Below are 19,359 nucleotides of genomic sequence, written 5' to 3'. Positions count from 1 at the left end.
CAGAATGATGGTCCGTGTGACCATCCAAGAATACACGCCAATATGTGACTGGTCACAAGGTTGTAAACTCGAATTTATGCACGCGAAGTCATGCGAGCACATGCGGCAAACACGTTAACATACGAACGCTTAAGCCATTCCCAATCATCCACGCACACCTACGCCCGTGATCACACAAACTTGGTAACACCCCGGTAATAAGGTGGACGTTTTAGTACTTACGAAGTCACAAACGACCCTAGCTCTACAATTCCAGTAGAGGTGTGCGCCGATGCCTTTTTAATCGGCGGCGGCGTAAGCGACATATTTGGCCGGCGGCGGTGGCGTTGGCGGAGTCACGCCGTTGGACCCCATCGGCGGCGGCACGCGGGCGTGTGTTGGCGTGACGAATATTGACGCCTATGTAACTAAAAAAAATTCTTGGCAGTACAATTCATTTCCCAAATTTTCGGTGTCTCTTGTAACAGACTTTGCAGCACATACAAACAGACGTTACAGCTTGAAGAAAATTCTAAAAAAACGTCACATGCGATGTACTACCGACATCTGTTTTTTTTTCAACTGAAGCTCCAAAAGTGCACACCCTGCTTGCCAAATGCAAGATAATAAATGAAAGGTGGAACCTCGTATTGAAAATAATTTTTGTGTTTCCACAAAACTAGTTCACGTAAAAAAAGATGGCATCATACTCAAATGTTTAGTAGATGGTTGTGTCTAAGTATGTTTAATATTTTTATGATTCAAGTTTATAACTTGATGATACATTGATTTGTATTAACTTTATTGACTAAAAAAGTCAAGAATTGAACGATGTGCAACGATTTTCGTAAATTCTCGTCGTGTTATCGTGATATATTAGTCTTGAGCTTACCGTCGGATTTTTTACACAGAGTCACGTGTCTTATAGTTTTCTTAATTATTTCACGGACATGAATTGTGGCTAGGTAATGTATTTTTGGTGCTCAGCGCAGTTTCATTTAATTCCGAACATTACACCGAATCTTAACAAAAGAATAACAGGGTTACAGGTCCTAGTAGTTTCCTTGTATCTAATGTTCGCGCCTATGAGACTGGTTGCTAGCAGTTGTACACAATAGCTCACTTAGAAATTTCAAAACCAAAGAGCAGAGCGAATAATCCATTAATAATAGCCTGCGTTCCTTGTAATTGTTTGCGTAAGTATATTAAGATTATGTGGAAAATAATTACTTTATGAACTATATCATGAACAGTTTCACGAGCTCGACTGGTGAATCGTGTCTAGTACACGAGTTCGAGTGTCATGAATCGGTTAAAAAATCGATGAATAATAAACTACGTTCCAGTGAAATTGATTATGTGCAAAGATTCGTAAATTGATTACGTGCAAAGATTCGCACAAAATTGTAAATTTCATTAACTATATCTTGAAAGTGGAAGTGTTTTTTTTTTTGAATTTGTGGACCATTCCACGCGCACGAATAGTGAATTGTAACTTATATGCTGGCAACTATAACCAGTTGACGAAGCAAGAATGGATCCATGAATTATATTCCGAGTGTCGTATAATGATTTTCGAGAAAATATCAATACTTTGTTAATTTCGTGATCTAAAGCACAACCAATAAAAATCAATATGTGATAAATCATGAAACAGTTAATGTCGTATATTCGGACCATAAACAATGTTCCTAGATTTGTGGATAAAATTATGAGTCAACAATTTTCGAGTTCGCGAATTGTCGGCATGAAAAAAAGGCATCGGCGGCGCTCCGCCTGTCTACCTTTCGGCGTCGGCGTTTGTTAAAATTTACCGGCGGCGGCGGCGTGGCGCGGCGGCGCACAAGTCTAAACTCCAGTAGATAACCCTTCGAATAAAAAATTCTTTCTTGAATTTCTGGGGAATTATGATTAGTAATCTTTTGAACGAAAAGTGAATTATTGCGATTTCCCAATTCAACTTTACGACGTCCTGAAAGAAAAAAAGTATGCATGGAAAGGATACATATACATGACTTTTATCGACTGATTACGCTCGATCTTTATGCTGTCGGTTTCCCATAGGTTTTTCTTCGTGCTTATAGCTTGCGGCGAAATAGAGTCTGATTGCACATGAAACACAATACTACTCGGTGGAGCTAATCATAATTTCGCGATAAGAACGGTGACGATGTTTCGGAACGAAATGTAAAACACAATTTTTGCGATTTCGCGGTTGCGGCCTTTTCCACCTTCTATTTGTTTCATTCCTTTCCGTGTCAATCAATAATCTAGACTGTCTCACTATAAACATGTGTGTGTGTGTTCAATGATTATTTAACGCACAGAGTGTAAAACATTATTTTTAGGGTTCAAACTTAAAAATTTAGATGATTATATTTATGTACTGCATATGGCGCCAACATTCCGGCCACCTTGAACCAATTGTTTCAATGTATCACGTTCATCTTGACGAAAACGAACTCCTACTTAATATTCAACAGAAATAAGAATACAACAGATTCGTGGTTGCTGTTTTACAAGATACAGTTGGTTCAAAAGCGCTGGTTGTACGAATTACTATGAATTAATTGGGTTATTAAGCTATATATAGTTTTCCGTTCCATTCGATAAATTTTAGGTTCAATATATATAATATAACATCATTTCAAAAAAAAAATCGTTGTAATACGCAAAAACGATTTTTTTTGTTTTTAAAGAAAATCTTATGTAATCATAGACAACCATACATAGGAAAACTGCAGTTGTTTACATCTGGCCTATCAAGACAACCCCCAGAATGAAAAAAACTATATACATTGGATGGTGTTTATCAGGGTGGCCAGACGTACCGATTAATCGGTAGTCCTATCGATTTTAAGCGTCCCTACAGATTCACAGACGACCAAGGTAAAACTACCGATATTTTCTTATCCCTACCGAAAGTACCGAATTTTATTGATTTTGGATACATCCTACTCACCATTCATTTTTGAGTTGGATTTGGTCTGAGATCTGTGTTTTCAGTATTTTACAATTCTATGTCAACACTACGTTTTTGGGACAATAACCCGGCCTACCGATAACTACCGATAAACTTTTAGTGATCCTACCGATATTAGGGAATTCTATCTGGCCACCCTGGTGTTTATTTCAAATAAAAATAACCTTGCGGGAAAACCAGGAAAACATGTGGGGTGGGGAGGGTAGGGGAATAATTATTGGGAGGAGAGGATGCGTTGGGAACAACCCAACAAATTTTGGTATACGGATGGGTGAAGGGAATGTGGGTGTGAGGTTGGTCTGCTATGAAGGGAGTGAGTAAGAGATTTGCGAGGGGTGTGGGAGGAAGAAGTGGGAGGGCAGGATGGGATGGTACAACATCCAAATGCATATTATACCTTCCATTTGAGACTAGGTTAGTGAAAATTGGTTCAGTCACCTCCGAAGTGGCTTTAGTTCTACAATATGTTTGGAACCAGGGACTTCCGAAATTATCGATATTGGACAATTTATTTCAAGAATCTTTAATTTACCATCAGTGATCTAGGCCACTTGAGCTTGTGCGACCACCTCTGGCTGCCAATCCGTTATCGATCTGGACTAGCTGAAGTTGCACAGGGAATCAGTAGATAATTATGCTTGGGAGTAGCGAAACATCTTTCAATGTGCAACTCCTGGTAATCCTAGTGTTTATTGATCAATACTGGCACCGGCCAGGCCCAAACGTAGATCGTGGAAGGAAAGGGAAGGAATTGTTAGTTCGATACTTTTTTTTTTGCTAGAGGCCGTATATACTACTGCGCACTCCATAAGTATCACGGGAGGAGGATATTTGTTAGTAAGTATAGAAGGGATTCTACTTCATCTTAACCGACGCCAGAGAGGTAACTCTACTATCTGGACTAGATATCGATCCATCAACTTATGTACCGGAGACCAACGGCTTTACTTCCCTTCCGAAGGAAGACGTTACCACAGATTTTTTCACCTCAGAAAAATCTCAGCGACCTCGGCTGGGATTGAACCCAGACCAATTGGAACGAATGGCGGTCAAGCTTTCCACTTTACCACCGGCGCCGTCCTAAAGGTGGCCGTGTCACTTATGAGGAGGCAAAACTGTTTCAGACCGATCAGTCTGACCGCTTTCCTTCTCAGTGGAACGTTTATTCGACCACTACATTCGGGACGTTAGCTTAGGCGAGCACCCGCTGTATATCAGCGGGGAAAGTCAGCCACCACCCTGTTATACAATGCTGCCTACAAAATTGAAAAAGCTTTTTCGGAAATGCAATCAAGTTTTTTCTTGATATTTAAGGTGCTTTTGACAACCTGTCTTTCTAATATGAGTAACTTTATGTCACAAGCTAAACGCAATGCTTAGCAACCGACATCCGTGCTCATAGTTAAGACAAGTAGATATAAGGAAACTATGTATCTGCGGATATTCTCAACGTGGTATGCTGTCATCACTTCTATGGAACCTTGTCGCTGACGGCCTGTTAGGAAACTTAATGAGTTTGGTTTCCGACGTATGGTGTCGCCGATGATTATCGTATAATGATCACCGGTATTTGTATTAACACAATTTTTGATTTGATGCAGCAAGCCGTATATGTTGTTGAGCAATGATGTTTTCATATTGGACTATGAGTTAATCCAAATAAAACATAAATGATGCTTTTTACGCAACGAAGGATTACAACCGGTGCTCGTCCATTGCAGTTCTTTTAATCTGACATTATTGTCGCAGATTAAGTTAAGTACGTTGGGGTAATTCATGACCTAAAACTCAATTGGACAGCTCACTTCGATTTCAGAATCAAGAAAGCTTGCATAGACTTCGGCCAATGTAGACAGGCTTTCGGCCAATCTTAGGCACTCAAACCCAAGAACGTTCAGTGGATCTACACAACAATTGTTAGACCAATACTGGTCTTGTTTGGTGGCAGTTGGGAAAGTCATGACAATCTTATCAAAGTTAAATACATGATAAATGATTACGTATTAGGACCCTCCTTTAATTTTGTATTTCTGATTAGCTTTTGAGCGCCAATCCATGGTACCGTAGTTCATCTAATTTTTGGGTTGGTAATTTAATGGAGAAAGGGGAATGGTAAAGGGGTTTTCACTTGCCGATAGAAATTCTTTTTCAAAACTAAAGTGTATTTGGTAATATGCGCAAAACCTCATTATTTTCTCCCATTCTATTTAGAGAAAATCCCATGAAAATGAGATAGAAAACATGACAATAACTCCTTGACCATGTTGTTTATTATTGAAATGGAAATGCACGGTGGCTTACGGTCGAATAATATGGAATCGCATTTTAATATGGGTAGATCGTAGTACACAACTTCCAGTGTTTTAAAAACAGCAGGTAAACATGTGTAAATAATCGTTTAAAGTGAAGGATGATATACGGTCTTTGGTTTTATCCTCCCACCACATTCCAATGACTAGGCGTCCTCTTTGAACATTGTTCGCTTTATGGTAACCAGAGGGGGAACAACTTGACAGCTCCTCTACAAATCGTTGAAACCACTTTTTTGGGGTCTGTGGGTCTAAAATTGCGGATCAAGCTTTTTTCAAGACCGATTTCTAAACAAACTTGTTAACAGTAAAAATTCTCTCGTTAGTTTTGTTACATTCGATAATTCATTTTTGAAGACTTTGGTTTGGTGTTGTTCTAAAAATAATGTATCAGTACTCCGATCATTTTTTTTTTAATCATCGGCATACAAACCAGTAGCACGCATACTAGTTAGTGAATTCCTTCATTTAGTTTTAAGATATTATGGTATTAATATTTGTATTGCAATGTAAACATAGTACACAATGATACGCAACTGTTTTTCTTCCTCTCCGACAAAAAAACGAGCTTGTGAAATTCGTGGTAAATTTGAAACTGTAAATGTTAGTATCTATCAGTTAGATGACATGCGGTCAGAGATAAACAAACTACGTCACTCCCGCCTTCGTTAAATGCGTAGTTAAATATGACAATCACAAGACTAAATATATTTAAGGATTAACGATAAACTTTCGAGAATAGTCATATGCGAAAGTTGTTTCAAGGGCGGCGGGGAAGAAAGGCTCACACTAGAAACGCAATAAATAAAATCATGCATTTTGCATTTTTCATTCGGCACTATTTGTAATCATTTTATGAAACACCAAAATGACGAATTGAGTTATTTGTATTTGCATTAAATTTTTACGCTATTTTGAAATGATTATCCTGATTATCTCCTCCGAATGTAAATAAAGAAATAACGTTCGTAAAAGACGCCACGAAATTTTTTTCTCGCATAGAAATCTACAGTATCACGATTAGTGGACGGCACTCTATGGTGACGACATTCATCCTAAACACGGTGGTTTCAAACAACTTAGGCTAACCGTCAAGTTGCAGGAGGGTTGATTGTAACCTAATCATAATGATACATTTTCACGTGTGCTTTCAGCTCATTTTGTGAAAATAATTCACTTTTAGGTATGTCCTGAACAAAATTCGCTAGTGAGAACATTCTAAATAATAACTCCCGTTTGTTTATCAACTTCCAATATATACATATACGGAAATTTGTAAAAAGTAGGAACATGAAATATTTCCGTGCCTATGATAAGCATGTGCTTTTATTGGTTAAGCTGTGCTTTTATCTGTTAAGTTGTAAGCACCGGTTACCCTCTGAAAGCACATTTCTGTGAAACTCTCCGGAAAAGCTACTACGAACAGAATGAAAATATCTACACGTACCTAGGTAAACATTCGACAAGTTCTCTATCGAATGCGCATGTACCCTTTCCGTCACAATGAGCAAAGAGCTTTTACGCATCGAAAGCTCTCCGACCACGTGCTCCGAGTGCAACCCGAATCCTTTGTTTACATTGTACGAAACGAATCTAATGTGTTCGCATTCGTTAGCAACTAGTCCTAGGTACCGAATTTCCAGAGATGAATGAAGTTTCCGGACAACAGCGTAGAAAGAAAGAAAATACCAACAAGCGTGCTCGCGTGAATCGACCAAAAAAGCAGTATCACGCAAATAGAACTTTTGTTTAGTATTCTTCGAGCTTTCGTCCGGTTCGGTCGCAACTAGTGTGTCGAAGTACCGACGCGTGCTGTGGCTTTCCGTCGAATTATGGATATTATCAATTTGTAATCGTGAAGCGGAAAAAAAGTTTATCACTAAGCAACTGGTGTGGATGGCGTTTCGGGGGAATCGAAACTCGTTCCGAATCACAACGAGGATCCTTTTTTTCCTCCTAATTGTTGGTGGCACGCGATGACGGGTTTAGTGTGACGTGATTTCGCTGTGTTTTGCGGACGGTTCGCATGATAAAGGATGGTTTCGGCATTATCTTCTAATTAGGATCTGCGGTTAGAAGCGGAAGTTTTGGCAGAATTATCGATGTGGTCTTGAAACGGTGGAAAATAGTGCAATTGAGTGGTGGTAGAGCTGGAATAGTGATAGACCGTTTTCGGTAGGTGCTGAGAATTGACTACAGCGGTGGCTCATATGGATATAGTTGAATGTAAATCATTTTTGTTACCGCACGACGGGATTACAGTAAGCAACTTAGTAGTTAACAAAAGAAATGTTGAGCTCTTCAACTGCAGAATAACACTATTGTAGTTTTGGGTTTATAATATTGTTGTTGAAGTTATCGAGTAATGTTGCTGTATTGAGTTTGCTAATGATTTTATTTAACGGCATATCATTAACACATTTTGAATTTTTGTTTTTAAAATATTAAGCAATATGTGATATGCTCAGTAGCTTTCAGTAGCTCAATTTTTTTTCAGTGCATGCAGGTAGACATATCGTGGCCCCGAATTGATTCATCTAATACAATTCAAGTGATTGTCTGTTCTTGATAGGAGATCTAATAAGGGTGAGCGAACAATCTCCCGCACTACAAAGGAAGAAAAGAATCTCTTCAGACAATATCACTTCAAAGATAAAAAATCGCCGAATGGCGATCGAAGAACCAAAATTGCCCGTTATAGATAAGAGAAGTGTAGGCATGCAAATTTCTTTCTGCTAATGGCCAATCAGAAACATTCGAGTCAAAATATTTGTTTGCTGAAGATGGCAAATCAGAAAAAAACACTATTTGCAATTGCAGCATTCCTTCACATTGTTGTATAAACCAACATAGAAAGATACTGTACGTAATTGTCAAATAAGTATTTGAAAGTGTGATGTTTTTGGCACTCCCCCTGTATTATAAATCTGGTATGATTGTAATTTTTCGAAACAATTTTAGATCTGAATATTTGGATATCGTTCTCGCTCATTTCGAAATTAATATAGATTGGATCGGACGAGCAGGTTGATTAAAATTGACTCAAACTGACGCTGATAGTATTTCCGATTAAAAACTGTATTGCAAGCCATTTCTCCATTCTCTCAAATTGTTATACATTTTCAACAGGTTAGCTCTGTTTAGTTCGAAATAAAAGTAATTTGTTATCTGGCCCAATTTTTGTTTTGATTTTAGTTCACACCTGTAACATTCGAAAATATTGATAGTTCTTTCGTTCTGAATCAAAATGAAAACAATTTTGAAATTAGTAAAACAATCGAACGCTGATATCTATGAAAACTAAAAATAATCAATTAATTTCGCGTCTTTAAATGAATTCGAACGGCTAACATTTGTCTATTTGTGTTGGGTGCAGGTAAAGGGGTCTGGATTATGTCCGTGAAAATATTTCGAAGCGATGTGCAAATTCTTCGAAAAATATTAACATAGACTAGGATTTGGGCATCTGATCTCTGACATTTGAACACATGTTTCAATTTCTACATGGCATAAACCTTGCCGATATTTGGGGGATTCGACAAAAAATCAAGTTCTTCGATTTACTGAGCCCACTGAGCCACTCCCATGGAGTTAATGTATATATTTTGGAAGATTTTGAAATCTTTAAAATCGTGACCGACCTTCTTAGATTCCGATGAAACTTTACACGTTTCACCGGCATGGAAGACTAAACATTTTCCACATTCAATAAGATTATTTCGACTCAAGAGCAACATTTTAAAAGGGCGTAAATGTTTTTACATGTAGCATTTTTGGAAAAAAATATTGTTCCATTGCGGTATTATATACAACAAAACTATCTAAGAACGACTTACAGGGAATGAATACTTCTGTACAAAAAAAACTATGTACTAAAAATGTATCATTTTTCACAAGAACAAAAATTTATGTTCAAAATTTAAAATACAAAAAACCCATTTTTCTAAATTTATATTTGGTCAACAAAAACCTAAAGAGACAAGAAACATTTTGAATGTGATGGAGAACTTAGAGGTAATTTTTTTTTCTAGCAATAACTTTATATATGTTTTTAAATTTCATACTAATCGATGCGTAAAACTGTAATTTTATCATAGAATATAATTCTAAGTATCATTCTAATCCTAAATGCATTTAACAAAGATCTTTCAAAATGTGATAGTTATCGAGATATCTGGAATTTTGCTCCAACAAAAACAATAAATTCGCGTAATTATGTCCTTTTTAAAAGTTATTCGCTTTATTGGCCCTTTGTAAAGCTATTGTTGGTGGAGAATCGAGAATATCTCATGAAAAGGTAGTAATAAAACTAAATAATTGTGTTGTTAAAAAAAATTAAAATATCTCGAGAAATACTACATTTCAGGAAATTTATGTTATGAGTATTTTTAATTAAAATGCCGCTCAGAATCACATTTAAAAACAATGTATTTTTGACTGCAATTAGTATGAATTATAAAGATATATCAGAAGTTGTTGTACGAAAACCTTTATATTGAAAGCTTCTCCAACGGCATAAGCGATAAACATTAGATTGTTGACATTTTATGCTGGTGTAACGAGAATAACCTTTGGCCAATATGCATGTTCCATTAGCTGTCAAGAAAGTTTCGGTATCATCTCGTATCCGAATATGATTTTTTTTTGAATTTTGTAACAATGAACGGCAAACCATGGATTTTAATTTTCTTAAAAATTTTGAAGTTATTTCGAATTATTTTGGTATATCAAGAGTTTCGGATGATTCATTTGACCAATTTAGCTCTCAAATAGAGGAAGGGTTACCGTATCTAGTGCTACTTTGATCAGGAGAATTTTACTGACCAGAGGATAGACTTCAAGAGACACATGGGTATGCGCTGAAATCAATTAGAATTTCGAATTATAGATTACTCGACATTGAATTTTATTATATGAAAGGTTAAGAATAAAGAAATTTGGTCTACTCTATTTGTTATGTAGCTCGTAGTACTAAAAGGAAAAATATCATATTTTCTTCACTTTCACCGGATGGTGTAATATTTTGGTAGAACACACCACTTTTCTTTACCATTTATGTGTCTTTTTTCGCATTTTTTCGTCTTTGTTAACAGTTTTGTTGATTTAATTAGGTATAGTACTTCGCTTCCTCGAATATCCACAATTAATTAAAAAGCTCCAGTCACAATGACAACCTGAGAATGATATGCTCTGCTCTACAGTAAACAAACACGAAGCGTGAAATCACACTTCAGTGTTTTTTGAGAATATTTGTAAGGAGCATATAATCCGCTGATCCATTGAAGCGATGGTTCTGTGGGGTAAAGTTAATCTGAACCCATATATATTTTACATATATTGACTAACATCGAGAGGGGCCCTCCTTATGGATTAGGGCCTTTGCTGGACGATTTATAAAATGATGCTGAGAGTTCCTGGTGAAGAAAAGGGCTACGCAAAATCATTTATTTATTTATTTCTTTGTTGTATAAACATCAACAGACCCCTTGACCCCAATGGTGGTTCTTAGCCTAGTGACACTTAAGGATAGACAAAAAAATATTCTTGATCATTTCTCTAGTCCAGTGAAAGTCGAAACATGTGGCAACTCTATTGAAGAGTCGCAGAAAAGAGTTAGTACGCAGTGAATGCGGTTTTGAAGATTAGGCGTTCTAGAATTGTAGTGCAATCCACTCTGGCAGAGAATGCTGAGTGTATCGACGTGTATTAGCTGGCAACGGTTTTCGTAGCTCGGCAGCTATGGGAGATGCCGAAGGGTGAAGCGTATGAACCGGCGTTGGACAGCCTCGATTTTGTCAATCCCGTTCTGGTAGCATAATTTCCAAACAGCAGAACAATATTTTAACGTTGAGCGGACCAACGCGCAGTAAAGCGATTTAAGACAGTATACGCCCCAGAAGTTGACTCCCAGTGATGACTCCGAGATCCTTGATGTGAGAGCGTCTTGGATTGCTCGAGTCGAAGAAATGGAAGTTATAATGAATCGGATGGCGTTTCCGCGTGAACGTAACGAGTGAGAACGTACTGAAGCTGTCCCTCTGAAGAAGTTCGGAATCGGTTTTATCCCGCATTTGTCGAAAAATTTTCATGTCGTCGGCAAAAGAAAGGCGGGGTCCTTGTAATGTGATATTGACGTCATAAAAGAAGAGGAGGAATATTACTGGACCAAGATGGCTTCGTTGTGGTATGTAGCGAAGAATGGTGCAGATAGACAGTCCTTAATGCTGATATGGAGTTGCCTTCCATCGAGCTAAGAACAAAACCAGCGCAGAAGTTGTCCATGAATGCCGAGTTTGTCTAGCTTCGCTGTTGCGATATCATGGATGTAAATAGCAACGGTTTGCAATCCGTCAGCGGATCAATCGATTATATACGTTGTGAAGGAGAACAGGTTGGTCGTTGTCGATCGTTTAGGCACAAAACCGTCTTAGTCATTTGCAATGTAATGTTTGCAGTGAAAGAAAATAAAGTCTAAAACAACCAGCTCGAATAGTTTTGATACAGCATTTAAACACTAGATTCCCCGATAATTGTCAGTGTTTGATTTGTTTCCTTTTTATGAACTGGAAACATGTGCGCTGCTTTCCAGCAGGAAGGGAATGTTCCAGTAGTGAGTGATAGCTCGAAGACTCGCCGAAATGGTTCAAGAAACCCGCTGATGCACTTTTTGACAAAAATCGAAGGAACGCCATCTGTACCTAAGGAACAAGATGCTTTCAATTTGGAATTTGCTGCAAGAATGTCAGTATTATCGACACAAATTCGGTTGATGGTTCGTCCTAGAGAAGGAGTTAAATTGGCGACCGCAGTCATTTGTTGTGGTGGAAGGGGCTCGTTGGAAAAAAAACGCATACGGAGTGTAGTCACAGGCACTTACAAAGCAGAGGTTCACATTCTAGTTAAGTCACCATTAATTTGCCGATGAGTTGCGCTGCTGTAGTACAACTGGCATTGTCAATAAGCCCAGATTTTTCGAGTTGTAAGTTGAAGTCGCCCAGTATAACAATATTATCAGACGGGGCGGCATTCGAGGCGATAAAAAAACGGAAGAAAGATGTACATCGATCAGGCTGGAATCACGAATTCTGTCAGGTGGAAAATACACAATACACAGGTACAGATTGCGATCGGCAAGTTTCACTGATGATCCCACACTTGCTCGGAGCTCGCCCACCGGTCATCGATGATTACTCGGGCTTTTATACCATGGTGAACGGTGATAAGCACACCACCGCCTGATGTCTTGTGGCTGTTGAGGGCGTTGCGGTCACAGCGGTAGACATCAAATGTTGAACCATACACCCGGCGAGACAGAGTACGGTTGTCGAGCCACGTCTCAGTCAAGGCGATAACGTCGTAACAGCAACCCGTGGTTGCGAGCAAATAGCTGTCCGTTGATGAATTTAAGCCACCAACATTCCTAAGTAAACCTCGATGTTTTTGGAGGACGGATCAGGTACAGCAGAGAGCGAAGCCACACCAACCAACCGACTACCAACAAGAATACTGCCCGGATCATGGCCATCCTCGCGACGAACGTCGTCGTGAGGTACCGGGTGGTGAGGTGGTCGAGAGGTACCGGAGTTTGGCCGGACTGGAGTAGCTGTTGAAACCTTTCTAGCGTGGCGCGAAATTTGCTGGTTATTTTTAGATAACTCGGCCTTTAGTTCAGCACAGACGTCATCCGTTTTCTCAGCGATAGCAGCGATAACACATCCAAGCGAAGAAACGGTGTCGCGAAAGCGAGCAAACTTCAGTAGATTGACAGATTCATTGCACATCCAAAATAAATTTGGGTTTTCCGCATAGGCATATGCATATGCACCACATTTTTGCAAAAACCCATGCATTCGATAAAGTCGCCACCCGATTTGACGGTTTTCGCGCAGTGATCGCATGCACTTGCCATAATACGTGCCGATCTGAGAATGCGAACAATGAAATATAGATGGCGCTGCGTTCGGTGGAAAGTATTGGTGGTTTTCCTTAACTCAATATTGCGACATTTTCATAATGATTTATCATCAGGAAGTTAGCAATATGGGTATGTTTGGTATGGGAAACTGCCCAAAAATCGAAAGTAAAAGGAAATTTAATAGCCTCCGCTATTTTAAACCCTATGATCAAAATTTAAGATGACGGTATATTCAAGATATTCTGTCATCTAGAATCACGCGTTATGGACATTTTAAATATAAGAAATATGTCAAAAGATCGCAAATTGATGCCTGCCGTCATTTAAAATCTGAAATGGCGAGCTATATTCAATACTACTGGTACTCAATAACGTTTTAATGGTAAAAAATATCATGAAACAAGGGTATTTTTGATACCAAAAAGTTGTGTAGAGATTAAAAATTGTTATTGGTCGTCATTTTGGTGTTATTTTCACGACGATTTAGCATTTAAAAGCATGCATATTTAAATAGGCATATATTTACAAGGGAACGAAACTTGAATTGCGTCGTAAATTAGAAATTCAAAATGGCGGCCTATTCATGATGATTTAACAACTAGCATGGTTACATTGTAGACCAATATCCACATTAATGATTGAAGGTCGTTTTACATGTTTTGTTGTAATGAGACAGACAACTTCGTGAATGGACACAATGTGAACAATTTTTTTTATTCAAATTATTGCGCAACATTTTTTTAAAAATTTAATTGTTCTGCAGCAGATTTACAAAAACACATCGACTGGTATCGCCGGAAGTATTTATTCCTTAAAGAGACTTAGTTTTTAACGGCGGTCTATAAAATGAATGTGTTTTTGCTATTCGTTAGTTGGTTGCTGTTCTCAATGAATTAAGTTTTTCAGTAATTAAATAATTTTGTGGTAGTTTTCTCTAAACTCGAATGTTCGCGACCAAACTTTCTAGATGTTTCAAAACGATGTACAGTAACAGCAAAAATAACAGAAATACGTATTACCAGCACTCAGTAAATAAGGACCTAATCGTGAGTTTCCCCCCACTTGCGTATGAGTTGCTTACCATATGTGAATAACACACACATACACGCAATTATCTCTGTGCAAGGATAGATGTATCAATACGATACGCCGTAGCAGTAATAATAAGGATATATGTATACAAAATGCGAGTGTGTGCTCGAGATTATTCGAGAATCGCCTAACCAGCGCAACCAAACGTGGATTAGATCTCATTGATACGACTATTGGCAATATAAATACAGATCACTTTGAATGCATTGAGTGTTAATGTGAAGTTTCATGTGATTCAAGTCATGTTTAATTGATTTCATTAATTTTATTGTTTTTGTTATTTTCTTGACATCGCTGATTTCATTGTTTTCTTTAATTTCAATTTAAACATTTTGACATTAACATCAATTTGTATGCTCTAGACAACTTTGCCAAATCAAACATATCTACATTTCATGGTTCAGCATTAAAACAAACATCAATTGTTGAACTTTTAACAACTGCTCAGAACCAGTCATTTCGATATTACCTCATTGACTCTCAACAACTAATTGAACTCAATTCAGTTGTCTATTCGGCAGCACTACAGACGAATTTACTGCTTCTTCTTGCAACCGAAGCACCGTGTACAGAAAAAAAACCAGGCTCGGTTTTCTAAAGCCAAACCGAAACCGCTGCTGAGAATACATCAACACAAGTTGAAATCCGTACACACATGTAAACGGTGCTGAGTGGCTCGGTTTGGTTTTAGAAACAGACTCGGTGGAGGTTTTTCTTTCATTTACCGTGTGAACGAAATCCAAACCGAATAAAATGTACATCACTCGTTTACACGTGTTGAGATTTTGGGAACCATACCAGTGAATGTACGTACCGGTTGGTTTTCTTACCCACCTCTGATAACAATGTTAAAAACAAAATTCTCAGTCGATTAACACGATAAACAACGATAAAAAGTTCACAAATCTCGTCAAAAGTTAAAAATAGTTAGAGCGATTTATGTAAACAACTAATCGGTAGGAATACACTGAACCAAAAAAGTAATTTTAAATCGCAAAATAATCTACAGTATTCTTCCGGGCGAAATCCAAATTACCAGAACGAAGATCCGTAATTCGCCTTTAAAACCAGGCGTGGCAACCCAAGTAACAATCCAAATGTTAATTGGTTTTATTTAAGTTTTGTGGTAGTTTTATCAACGCATTACTGAGTGAATCTGATTTTAACATTGCCTATGAAAAGGGCATTTAGTTTTATATGCTTGACGGGATTTAAAAGTGCTTCAAGAGCACTTGAAGAAATATCCATAAAACTACATTTTCATAAGAGTAATTAATCTTATGAGCAGTTTTAAGAAACCCTTGAGCCCCTTCTTAAGACATTGTTTTCCAACCTCCTTAAAACCAAAAGATAGTTTTATGACATTCTTGCTGAAGCTAAATGTATTTTTAAAATGCTACCATAAAACCTTCTTAAAACATTAACGAAGTGAAAACACTCTTGCATAAGAGCGTTCTATAATAAACAAACAAACTGTTACGACTGACGGGATAGTTGACGTATTCCAAAGGAGAAGACGTGAAAGCTAAGTCATGAATAAACACCAAACTCGACGATTATAATTAAATTATTTAACTTTGCAAATCTGTAGGTGCTGTACATATAGCGTAATGTCGTTAGTTGTTCGTATAGCTCTATTTAACATGCATTGTTGAAATAAATCATCAACTTTTAGATGGAATTATGATTACCATTATAATTAATCATAGGCATTTTGACTTCAACATTGACATTTTCAATGTAAAATAGACTGGATTTATGGCGATCTTCTATCAAACCTTTCTGTCTTCAAAAATTCTAATTAGTTTTATTCAAGTGCAACAGTTCTTCTTCAAGTGTATCATAAGTAAAAATCAATTTATTACGATCTTGAAAAACTCCTATTACTCTTGAGGAAGAATAGTTAGTTTTAATAAGATCTCATGGTGGTTTCAGTTAAATCCGATGACAAGTAAGTGAGCACTTCGAAATGGTAGCCATTACCATGAGAATCAAAATAATAACCTTTTTTATATATACTGAACTGATTCTCACTGATGGAAATACGTTTCTGAACAAGAAAAATGTTTATGCATGCGTTTTATCCAACATTTGACAATTAGGAAAATTTTCGTACATTATTGAATTTTCGAAACGATTAAATATTTCCTATAAAATTCAATGTTTTAGAAATTGTTCCACGGCGCGTTGAATTTTTCGCACTTTCATATTGCATATCATCGGAAAACTTGCAGTCGCATGTAAATTTTCTCAATCTTTAGCTTAAAAACCTCGCCACTTCTATTATCGATTTTCATTCGTATCCATTTTGGTAAAGTAATATCATACGATGGATAGATTTTTTCCAAGCAGATTTTTTTCGACTATACACCGAGTCTGTCTAACAAAGCAGTTTCATAGCGCACTAGCAGTGATCTTGAAGAAGAAAATCATAAAACTATTAAGGCTTATGGTAGTCTTATAATAGTTTTAAGCAGCTCTTGAATACCACTCTAAGAATGTATGGATAAGACCTTAAAGTTTTAAGAAAACCTTGGAAAATGCTCTTGAAAACCCTCATAAGTATGGGCTTTTTTCGTTTTAAGAAGGGTTTATGGTTGTCTTGAAGCAGTGTTGTAGAGTAATTGGCTCTAAATTCGGTTTTATGAAACTAATATTGAAGATATCTTCAAGTGTACCATAAAACTAAATTTGTTACTTGGGAACCCTAAACAGAAGGTTGAGAAGTTTTCTATCAATAATTAATAATTACCAGCGGTTGCGAAGACAGGAAATTCAATAAATCAAAAAAAATCGATTTCATATTGGCGAAATTTGAAGACAACCTCATGACCTTTAATCAAACCATTTAATTTTTTTAACCCCAACAAGCCTGGTCTTATTTTTGTTTCAATTTTAAAAATTTTAACCTTATGGTCATTCACTTCTTCATTCAGGTTAGAAAATTTTCTTTAAGAAATTCTCTATTCCTGTGTGTGGGGTTAGTAATCGAACCCAGGTGAGCTATGGTAATCGATGTACCAACTACGCTTTGCTCGCCCAGGTCTGATATTCTGATTGGTTACAAATATATATTTGATATCAATTATGCAGTAGTTTAGTAGTTTAGAATATTCTAGTTACATCATACCCAATATATAAAATTATCAGATTTCTTCAGTTGTGACCAGCTTAGAAGTATGTGTCATATGGAAGGATTATTCAAGTGTATCAGGTTTTATTGAAACAAAATGTCGCTTTCAAGTAAAAATACCAAATCACTAAGGAAAATTTCACAAATATTCGCTATCTGGTTTGTTTGGGTGGTGTATTTTAACGTGTTAAGATTTTTCTTTGAACGGAATGGCTCTTTTTAGCAAAACTTGAAACACTTTATAAAGACTTTGTTGAGTGTTATTTAAATTTTTGCTGATAAATATTACTAAATTTTCCACAGATTTCAAGGAGTGCATTCATTTGACATTGTTTTTGCATTATATTCTACCATAAATCTTTAACGACATGCCTCCAAATAAGCGTATTAGGGTTTAAAACAAAAAAAAAATTTGTATATTCAATATTCTGAGAAAAGCTTATACAGTGGAGACCCGATTTTATCAGCCCCCGATTTCATCTACCCCTGATTTTATCAGATTTTTGACCCGATTTTATCAGCTTCGTATGAAAATTGATAGTTGGTAGTTTGATGGGCTCTAGCAGACAAACCAAGTTGAATTCAAGTAAATCCTTTCTTGGGCATATATTTCTTATCTTAGACAACCGAAATATGCAAAAATAAAAATATTATTTTTATTTTAAATTTTGCACTATCAGACCCCCTTAAGGGGAACTTAAAGCAAATAATCAGAAAGGGTTTCGAGGCTATATCTAAGGACTAAAGAAGAATATTTTTAGAACTTCGTTTTATTAAAAAGCCATAAAAATATATGTCCCGATTTTATCAATGTCCCTGTTTTAACAGCCTAAAATTCGCGAAGGAGGTGTTAAAAACGGGTATTAACTGTATATCTAACAGTCTACCATTTCTTTCGATGATTGGAATCCTACGGCATTAAGAAATAAAATAAGGAGTGGAGAAAAGCGAATTTTAAACTGGAAACCGTAACATGGAAAGCATAAGTGATTTTATATACTTTTTCAGGAATGGTTTACACTGTTGTATGGTATTTTCATAGCGCTCATGTATTGGTTCTCAAAACTGCTAGGTCAGAAGGTTAATTGCTGTAGGTTTAGTATTTCACTTGAAAAGCACTCTTAGTCATAAATTTGCCGCAAATAGTCAACAAAATCGATACAGTGGAACTTTGCGGCTATTAAAACAAAGCATTTTTTTCAGTTTTCCTTAAAAGCTAATCAAAATAATATCAGACAATTGCTCTGCAAGTTTTACTCCGACATTTTTTTGCATGAAATAAGCGCATTTCGGCAATTCCAAAAATATCTGATCTAGCTTGGTACCAAACGGCCATTCCCCTTACTGAACCGAAGGGCATCGTTTCAGGCCATAAAACGAAACAGGGAGTTACCCAATGTCCCGATGCAAAAACCTTAGACAATTAGATTCAGGCTCGATTTGATTCTCGTAAGCACCTTATCATAATGAGAAATCTTCTGCATAACCCTCCTTCCAGGATGTTGCCGACTACAGGAAACTCTTTGGTGTCTTGCGCTATAGTTGCGGAGCGGTATTCGTTCGAGACATTCGTTAAGGGGAAAAGGGCCAAGAAGGATAAGGTCGACACAATTATGTTATATACCAACTCGATCTTTGCACAACATGGCCATAATTTTCTGCTAGAGATAGCAGATGAAGAGTACTTGATGGTTAAAGGGTCAAACAGATTGTTCCATCACTGACGTAGCGTCATGCCCAATTTAAAAAAGATTCAAAACTGTTGTGACAAGCTTGCTTTCCTCCCAGAAAGCAGTCTATGGTTTGGCAGATTTTTCAAACTGAGGATTGACGCTCCGTTAGTGGCGGAGCATTCTGGTTGTTCCTTAAAATGTTTGCTAGCTTTTTTATTGACAGAATATCAAATTCATTCGTCACGACAAACATAAAATCGACAGAATGTAACCTT

The 19,359-nt window shown here is 37.0% G+C and overlaps 1 protein-coding gene across 8 annotated transcripts in view; it reads left to right on the top strand.

Moving 5' to 3' along the window:
* The window catches only part of LOC131684449 (GTPase-activating Rap/Ran-GAP domain-like protein 3), a 446,130-nt gene that overhangs the window by 201,331 nt on the left and 225,440 nt on the right, over nt 1-19,359 (top strand). For 2 of the 8 annotated variants that reach the window (XM_058967347.1, XM_058967346.1), the window contains exon 1: nt 7,020-7,446. The exons of the other annotated variants lie outside the window; for them this stretch is intronic. The gene's annotated coding sequence lies outside the window, so the exon portion shown is untranslated. Of the gene's footprint in view, nt 1-7,019; nt 7,447-19,359 lie in introns of those variants that run through there. 8 annotated transcript variants of the gene reach the window in all.

The sequence above is a fragment of the Topomyia yanbarensis genome, chromosome 2 (genome assembly GCF_030247195.1).
Source record: "Topomyia yanbarensis strain Yona2022 chromosome 2, ASM3024719v1, whole genome shotgun sequence".
NCBI lineage: Eukaryota > Metazoa > Arthropoda > Insecta > Diptera > Culicidae > Topomyia > Topomyia yanbarensis.
The sequence above is the reverse complement of the archived record's forward strand: the minus strand, read 5'-3'. Positions and strand labels throughout refer to the sequence as shown.